We start from the raw sequence: 9,400 nt of genomic DNA, 5'->3' as shown, positions 1-9,400 counted from the left end.
GCAGAACACACTAGCAGCTGCATAGCAACCACCCAGAACACCCTAGCAACTGCATAGCAACCACCCAGAACACCCTAGCAACTGCATAGCAACCACCCAAAACACCCTAGCAACTGCATAGCAACCACCCAGAACACCCTAGCAACTGCATAGCAACACATTAACCACGCAGGACACCCTAGCAACTGCATAGCAACCCACCAGAACACCCTAGCAACTGCATAGCAACACACTAACGACCCAGAACACACTAGCAACTGCATAGCAACACATTAACCATGCAGAACATACTAGCAACTGCATAGCAACCACCCAGAACACCCTAGCAACTGCATCGAAACAACCCAGAACAACCTAGCAAATGGATAGCAACCACCTAGAACACACTAGCAACTGAATAGCAACCACCCAGAGCACCCTAGCAACTGCATTGTAGCACATTAACCACCCAGAACACCCTAGCAACTGCATAGCAACCACCTAGAACCCCCTAGAAACGGCTTAGCAACACTAACCACTCAGAACACCCTTGCAACTGCATAGCAATGCATTAATCACCCAGAACACCCTAGCAACCACCTAGAACATCCTAAAAACTGCTTAACAACACAGTATCCATACACATTAACCACCGAGAACACACTAGCAACTACATAGCAATGCATTAATCACCCAGAACACACTAGAAACCACCTAGAACATCCTAAAAACTGCACAGCAACACTAACCACTCAGAACACCCTAGCAATTGCAAAGCCACCACCCAGAACACCCTAGCAACTGTGTAGCAACACATTAATCACTCAGAACACCTTAGCAACTGCATAGCGACACAATAACCACCTAGAACACCCTAGGAACTGCAAAGCCACCAACCAGAACACCCTAGCAACTGTACAGCAACTGCTTAACCAATCAGAACACCCTAATGACTGCATAGCAACCACCTAGAACACCCTAGAAACTGTGTAGCAACACATTAATCACTCAAAAAACCCTACATCTGCACAACAACCACCCAGAAAACCCTAGAAATGCAGTAACAACCACTCAGAACACTTTAGCAACTGCATAGCAACCACCTAGCAACCACATAACCGTGCTAAATTCCCCTTAGAATACCTTATAAAAATGTGAATATTCTAGATTGTGTTTTGACACCCATCTCAGGGTGTTTTTAAAGTGATGTCAGTACTTGAAGCTTTGAAGATGTACTTGCAAAGTTTAGGTTTTAAATTACTTATGTTTTCTGTAAGAGATAACCTTTTAAGATGTTCCTCAAAGGGCTTTTGCGAATGATACATTGCCTCAAAATGCCTCCCTCTCTTTGAAAATATTTACAGGGAAATATTTTGCTGAAAGACGCTTCTTCCTTCACAAATCCTTCCTCCTTCGCAGTATGATCCTGGCGGTCAGGGAGATGGGCCACGGCCCCCTCCATTACTGGCTCTCCTCAACAACACACGGTCAAAATGTCAGCCGAGCACCGTGACAGGAAACGTCTCATACTCTGGGATTAGACTGAGGTAAGAAAAAAACCCAAAGACATTTTCACCTCCCGCTGAGAACATTAAAGATGTGGAAATTCAGCAAGAGAGACAGCGAGAGCGATAAAGACAAGCAGGGACTTGGGGATTTGTCACTGGCTATCTTGAGTGTTTTGGTTTGAACTCTGCTGAAGGGTTTTTTTATATTCTGATTGTGAGAAAGCATTTCTGTTTGATGTGCTAATATCAACAGCTTCAAAGGGAAAGTCTTGCACGCTCGGTGTCTCTCTTATCTCGCTGCTCTTCTCAAAGGGACGCCAGACTTTGGTTATACCTCTGTCACGTCGATATGTCGAGAACGGTACAGTCGTGATGAGAATGAAGACTCCATTTGTCACTGGAGTCGTTCTTCAACAGGGAGCAGGTCAGGTGAAATACATCACTGAGCAACTGGAATATGACTCATACTAGAATACTGCCCAGCTAACAGCTACAAATATGTTCTAAGAACGTTTTGTGAATGTTCCATTTAGTTATGAAAACCTTATTTCGAAATGTCATCTGAACGTTCAAATGTTTTTTATGTGAATGTTAGAGGAACATGAACATTCCATTTGATCATTCTTCAAACATTACTGGAACGTTACTTTTGACTGTTCTCTGAACATTCCGAAACAAGTAGTAACTTTTCAAAAATGCTAGAATAACGTCCGACTAAAACATTTCAGAAAACAACATTCCATGACAGATGTATAAATGTTTTTGTGCTAAAGTTTTGATAATGTTATTCAAGACCAGATAACCTTGAACGAACATTCTATTAACGTTACTGGATCAACATTTGTTCATAGCTTTGAGAGAACCTTGCCAGAACGTTAGCCAAACTGATTTCTATTCTAATAAATTGTGCGCACAATGTAGCAATTCGAGGGAAATAAATAGTAAATAGTGCGCACGACTTAGTAAATCGAGGGAATGAAAAAGTAAATCATGGGCACAATTTAGCAAAACGAGGGAACAACATAGTAAATCGTGCGCACGATTTTGCAAAACAAGAGAACGAAATAGTAAATCGTGCGCACGATTTAGTAAAATGAGGGAACAAAATAGTAAATTTGACACAATTTAGCAAAACGAGGGAAAGAAATAGTAAATCGTGCGCACAACTTAGTAAATCGAGGGAACAAAATAGTAAATCATGCGCAGGGTTTAGCAAAACAAGGGAACGAAATAGTAAATGTGGCACAATTTAGCAAAACGAGAGAAATAGTAAATCATGTGCACAACTTAGCGAATCGATGGAACGAAATAGTAAATCGTGTACACGATTTAGCAAAACGACAGAATGAAATAGTAAATTTGGCACGATTTAGCAAAACGAGAGAATGAAATAGTAAATCATGCGCAGGATTTACCAAAACGAGGGAACGAAATAGTAAATTTGGCACGATTTAGCAAAACGAGAGAATGAAATAGTAAATCGTGCGCAGGATTTAGCAAAACGAGGGAACGAAATAGTAAATTTGGCACAATTTAGCAAAACGAGAGAATGAAATAGTAAATCATGCGCAGGATTTAGCAAAACGAGGGAACGAAATATTAAATTTGGCACGATTTAGCAAAACGAGAGAATGAAATAGTAAATTGTGCGCAGGATTTAGCAAAACGAGGGAACGAAATAGTAAATTTGGCACAATTTAGCAAAACGAGAGAATGAAATAGTAAATCATGCGCAGGATTTAGCAAAACGAGGGAACGAAATATTAAATTTGGCACGATTTAGCAAAACGAGAGAATGAAATAGTAAATCGTGCGCAGGATTTAGCAAAACGAGGGAACGAAATAGTAAATTTGGCACAATTTAGCAAAACGAGAGAATGAAATAGTAAATCATGCGCAGGATTTAGCAAAACGAGGGAACGAAATATTAAATTTGGCACGATTTAGCAAAACGAGAGAATGAAATAGTAAATCGTGCGCAGGATTTAGCAAAACGAGGGAACGAAATAGTAAATCGTGCGCAGGATTTAACAAATCGAGGGAAAGAAATTGTAAATCATGCGCATGACTTAGTAAATCGAGGGAACGAAATAGTAAATCATGGGCACAATTTAGTAAATCGAGGGAAAGAAATAGTAAATCGTGCACATGATTTAGCAAAACAAGGGAATGGATTAGTAAATTGTGCGCACGATTTAACAAATCGCGGGAAAGAAATTGTAAATTATGCGCACGACTTAGTAAATCGAGGGAACGGAATAGTAAATCGTGCGCATGATTTAGCAAAACAAGGGAATGAATTAGTAAATTGTGCGCACAATTTAACAAATCGCGGGAAAGAAATTGTAAATAATGCGCACATTTTAGCGAATCGATGGAACGAAATAGTAAATCGTGCACATGATTTAGCAAAACAAGGGAATGAATTAGTAAATTGTGCGCACGATTTAACAAATCGAAGGAAAGAAATAGTAAATCGAGGGAACGAAATAGTAAATAGTGCGCATGATTTAGCAAATCGAGAGAACGAAATAGTTCAATTCAATTCACATTTACTTGTATAGCGCATTTCACAATACACATCGTTTCAAAGCAGCTTTACAGAGAATGCATGTCAACATTACAACTTAAAGAATGCAGTTAGCAAATAAATTGTGCGCACTATTTTTTTTTTTTTCTTGCATGTCATATACAGAGCTCTGTGTGTGTGTGTGTGTGTGTGTGTGTGTGTGTGTGTGTGTGTGTGTGTGTGTGTGTGTTTGGTATTCAAGGTTAGTATGTGAACTTTTGACTGTCTGGGGCCTCTGGGCTCTGGGTTTTCTGTGATATCTGACAAGCTCCTTTTACTCTGAGGGGAGCACACAGCTGGGGAGGATGAGGAGCTCTTAGTGTGTGTGTGTGTGTGTGTGTGTGTGTGTGTGTGATGCTCATCACTCTACACGCATTTAAAGACTCAAACCTTGTCCAAAACCAAAGACAGCTGCATGGCTGCCCAGTTAGTCAATGACTCGTTCCTCCTAAAGAAACTACCAACACACCATAATGTCACGTCTAATGATGTAGAACAAATTCAACAGAGCTTCAGACAAAACCAAGCAAATATTTAATCACTACACTGAGAGAAAAAAAAGTGTAGAAACATTTCACAAACAATTACAAAGAAACGGCAAGTCACACATTGAATTACATGTGACCTTTTGGGTATTTTCTTGTAAAACGTTCAAAAAATCATTTTTACAGTGTTTAATGCTTATTTCTCAGCAGAATATATTTATATTTTATAGAATATTTATTAAAATACACTCTTAGAAGAGAAAGTTCTGTATAGAACCTGAAAGGGTTCCATCATAGCATGAGCATTATAATTAATATAGCTAATTTTGAGATAAGGTATCATATGTATCTTTTGCAGAGATGCATTGCCAACTAATCCATCATAAGTGTAATTTAAATACTGTATAGCAACACTAACCACTCAGAACACCCTAATTTAAATAATTACTTCATGATTGATTATTTTACCCATTATTTTGTCTGCTGTTTATTTTCATGCTGATTAGCATCACAATGTTAGTTCAGTAACATGCTGCCACAAATCAATCCTTAACATTCCCAAACCATGTTTTCTTTCTCTTTTAACCAATGCCAATGACTTTTAATGTCATAGATTGATGCGTGATTCCACACCTGCTGACAGTGTGTGTTTATGCATCTGCGCAGACGCTGTGCTGTTCAGTCCTTCAGCAGTTTTCCCTTACGTTGCTTTCTGTCAGGGTGACGACTCCGTCTGTCAGCACTTCCGTCTGGACCGGCCCTGTGATTGCTCAAGTGACGAGAACTCATGAAAAAGTGCTGTCTGCAACACCAGCATCTCTCTTTGGACATGAGGAAACCCTGAGCTAGATCAGTTTTTGCACATTTAATTGGATATATATAATGGCGTGCCATTCTCTGCAGTTGATTTGCATCACATTTTCTTAAAAATAAAGTTTGAAATGACGATTCAACAGAAGAATTCACCATCGTTGTGGCTCATTTTTGGTCTCTCTTGAAAAATTATTGCTTAAAATCAATATCCCTCTGTATGGAGTTTTTAGATGGCGTTTTAACCTCCGCAGCCCTAATGCTGCTCTGTATTGAGGTCAGGTGAATAAATCTCCCGTCTTAGAGTTAAAAAGGCCACATGGCCCCTATTTCACAGTCCTCCATATGTAGGGTTAAAGAAGAAGCCCTCAACCTCATCATTTAAATGTGTTTCCCTGCAGGCCTCCGTAGACATTTATTACAGGGATTAACCAAACTATGATGAATGCTCAGAGACTTGACCGGGTTACGCTCACGGTTACTTAACATGCACATGTGAGAGCCAGCGTGTTGTAATATTAGTCTGGACTGAAGGTCACTTCATTTATTCTGAAGCATATGAGGCTTTTATTGCTCTGAATTATGCACAACAATGTTTAAAATGCAAGAAGAACCACAAACAATTAAATTAAAGGAACCACCATTAAGAAAGAAACTAATTCACAGCAAAAAGTCATTCTTTATGAATTCTTATTTTCTAGTAAAAACATATAATAGTCCTTAAACCAAGATACTGCACAATATTTTCTCTTTTCATTGGATTTTGCATTGATTTTTGCAGTGTAAGATTTCAAGTTCAAGTTGGATTCTCATTCTTAGCACAAACTACTGTGAAGGAAAAGCAAATTAGTTAAAGGTACACTATGTAACTTTTGGGCCTCTGGTGGTTAAACAAAACCATGCATTTTTTAGAAGAACATTGTTTTGGTTGTGCTTCGGCTCTTTGTGACTGTGCAGATGAATATGATTATCCTACTGCTCGTAAAACATTCACTACTAGGCTTAAGAGATAACCAGTTTAGATGGAAAGGATCTCAAGCTGACTAGCTGAAGATGTTACTGCAGCTTTACTCATTAATAGACACAGTAACATTACTTCCTTGAAAATAAATTACAGCACAGCGCTACAACAACCATAATGTTGTTGACCTTTACAATGAACTCTGTTAGAGAGATACATATGGCAAATTCTGCGCCTGTTAAATTCAAATTCAATAAAATACCTTACCTGTTGAGAATTAAAAATGCCATCATCTCCGCGTTGCTTTTACATTTCAAATCCCTCCATTCTCGCCATATCTGAAAAGCCGAGCTAATGTTGATTCTTGTTTTATTACAAGCTCTGTTGCATTCTCTTTTCACCAGCAGACTTTCCTCTGTTAGGCGTTTGTTTTAAACAGGTGATTCCCGGGAGGTTGGAGATTTAGCGGCTCCATGTCAACCTTTCTCATTTGTTGTGACTATGGAAAGCTGAAAGGTTCAATGTGAATTTTAACACATCAACAACACATAAAATGTGAGTATTTCACGTGTTAAATACGTTGTTTGCACGTAGTTAACACACTTATTTTTCATGTGTTGATTTTCATGCACAAACAACGCATATTTAATGTCTGAAATACACATGAAACACTTTTACGTGTTGTTGACGTATTAAAATTCACGTTTTTGAACCTTTTGGCCTTCCATAGACAAATAACCGGAGCAACTTTTCTCTATTTACGGATATGACGACACACGCACACGAGAGAGTAACGCATGTACGCAATGTCCCATCAAAACCACACCGTCAGGTCTAAAATATAAACACTTAATAATAGACTTACATATATCAGGGTAAGACAAAAACAAGTTTTGGAAGAAGCATTAATGATGTTCATTATTTAAATTTTATTAAAGTTTGTTGAAGATTTTTTTTTATAGGGTTAGTTAAGCATAAATAAATCAGTGTATCGATTCAGCGGTTCAGAGCACCAAAGTCACGTGATTTCAGCCGTTGGCAGTTTGACACGTGATCCGAATCATGATTCGATACACTGATTCATAATGCTCCGAAGCTTCCCGAAGCAGTGTTTTGAAATTGGCCATCACTAAATAAGTCTTTTTTTTTTTTTTTTTTTTTGGTGCACCAAAAATATTCTCGTCTCTTTATAATATTAATATTGAACCACTGTACTCACATGAACTGATTTAAATATGTTTTTAGTACATTAATGGATCTTGAGTCATTGATGGCTATGCAGGCCTCACTGAGCCATCGGATTTCATCAAAAATATCTTAATTTGTGTTCTGAAGATGAACGAAGGTCTTACGGGTGTGGACGCCATGATGAGAGTGAGTAATTAATGACATTATTTTCATTTTTGGGTGAACTAACATTTTAATTTAACATATCCAGATGTTTATATTGCTATCTGAGTATCTGCTTTAATGACATATACAGGAAACTCCATTGTGAAATTTTACTAGCAATTTCTTTGTGAAAATTGTGTCTTTTTTACAGTGTATGATTCTGCATCTATAACATTTGCATGTTTGTTATAGCGTGCATTCTTTTTCCAGTTTAATTAAAATGCATTTCTTCAAGCGTTTTCCTCCCACACAAAGGCCATCTTTGAGCATATGTGCATATGCATCAGCTAATTTGTATATTCACTGTGAGGTGTTGTGCTCGTGCACCTGTCTGCACAGTAACCTGGCTCAGGGGTTGAGTGCTGCTTTCATGCTATTCTGTATAATTTGTAGGTAATTTGAGGTCTGTCAAAGCATGCTTTTGATTCTCCTCGTACAGCACGCAAAAAACCAACGGATGCATCCTTTTGTTGCTGTTCGCCGTCAAATTAGGCCGCAGAGGAGCGAAACAATGCCACATCTGTATGCCTGCGCCGCGCAAAGAAGCGAGATCCAGCGACGGTTTACCATCATAATGCTTCACAGATGGCACTGAACACAGGAAGAAATCAAGCTTGTGTTTTACCCCTTTGTCTCACCTCATTAGCTTCCCTCCACCCCCACACCAACCTCTCTCTCTCTCTCTCTGCTTCCTCCTCCACATCTTACCACAATTACTCATTAATTAGCATAGCAAACGGCGCGCTGACCACAGGAAAACAGAAATGAGAATGTAAATGTATTTTGCCCGGCCGGCCGTGACAATTATGGATTGATTAAGAACGTCGCGCGAGAGAATGGCAGAGGAGAACCGCGCGCGCGCTAACGGCTGCTTTAATAAACACGTGATTGATTTGATTTCGCGGGCCCCCGCGGGGTTTTGTCCTATCAGAGTCGTGAATCAGACTCGTAGATCTGTCGCTGCTAATGAGTGATTTACAACAGCCAGCAGCGAGGAACGCGTGTAACTGACACACAGCCTGTTCTGTTTGACAGACCGCAGGGTTTAATGCCAGACATCGCGCGTGCATTCCGAGCACGCATGCGTTCTGAATGACAACTTTCTGAAAGTCAAGGATACGTGTTAAAGGATTAGTCCACTTTTAAATAAAATTTTCCTGATAATTTACTCACCCCCATGTCATCCAAGATGTTCATGTCTTTCTTTCGTCAGTTGAAAAGAAATGAAGGTTTTTGAAGAAAATATTCCAGGATTTTTCTCCATATAGTGGACTTCAATGGACTCCAAACGGCTGAAGGTCAAAATTACAGTTTCAGTGCAGCTTCAAAGAGCTCTAAACAATACCAGACGAGAAATAAGAGTCTCATCTAGTGAAACGATTGGTAATTTTCGAACTGTATATGCTTTATAAACACAAATTAACACCTTGCACATGCTTCCGCTTTTCGTATTCTCCAAAATGCGTATGCTTTATGTCCTACACACCTTCCCTATTCTACTTAAGGAAAAAAATTAAACTGTCGCCGCGTTCGTTCCGTAAGTAGAATAGGGAAGGCGTAGGACATACGGCGTAAGCTTTTTGAAGAATGCGGAAACCGGAAGTACGTTCAAGACGATGTTTTGTGTTTATAAAGCATATACAGTTCGAAAATGACCAATCGTTTCTCTAGATAAGACTCTTATTCCTCGTCTGGT

General features: G+C 39.1%; 1 protein-coding gene across 1 annotated transcript in view; it reads left to right on the top strand.

Annotated features, from left to right (window-relative positions):
• Positions 1-1,503: 1,503 nt before the first annotated feature.
• znf609a (zinc finger protein 609a) overlaps positions 1,504-9,400 on the top strand; it is a 103,379-nt gene continuing 95,482 nt past the window's right edge. Inside the window, exon 1 of the mRNA XM_067380582.1 lies at positions 1,504-1,526. The gene's annotated coding sequence lies outside the window, so the exon portion shown is untranslated. The remainder of the gene's footprint in view (positions 1,527-9,400) is intronic.

This window comes from Chanodichthys erythropterus, chromosome 24, assembly GCF_024489055.1.
Source record: "Chanodichthys erythropterus isolate Z2021 chromosome 24, ASM2448905v1, whole genome shotgun sequence".
Taxonomy (NCBI): domain Eukaryota; kingdom Metazoa; phylum Chordata; class Actinopteri; order Cypriniformes; family Xenocyprididae; genus Chanodichthys; species Chanodichthys erythropterus.
Note: the sequence above shows the minus strand (reverse complement) of the source record. Positions and strands in the feature narration are given on the sequence as shown.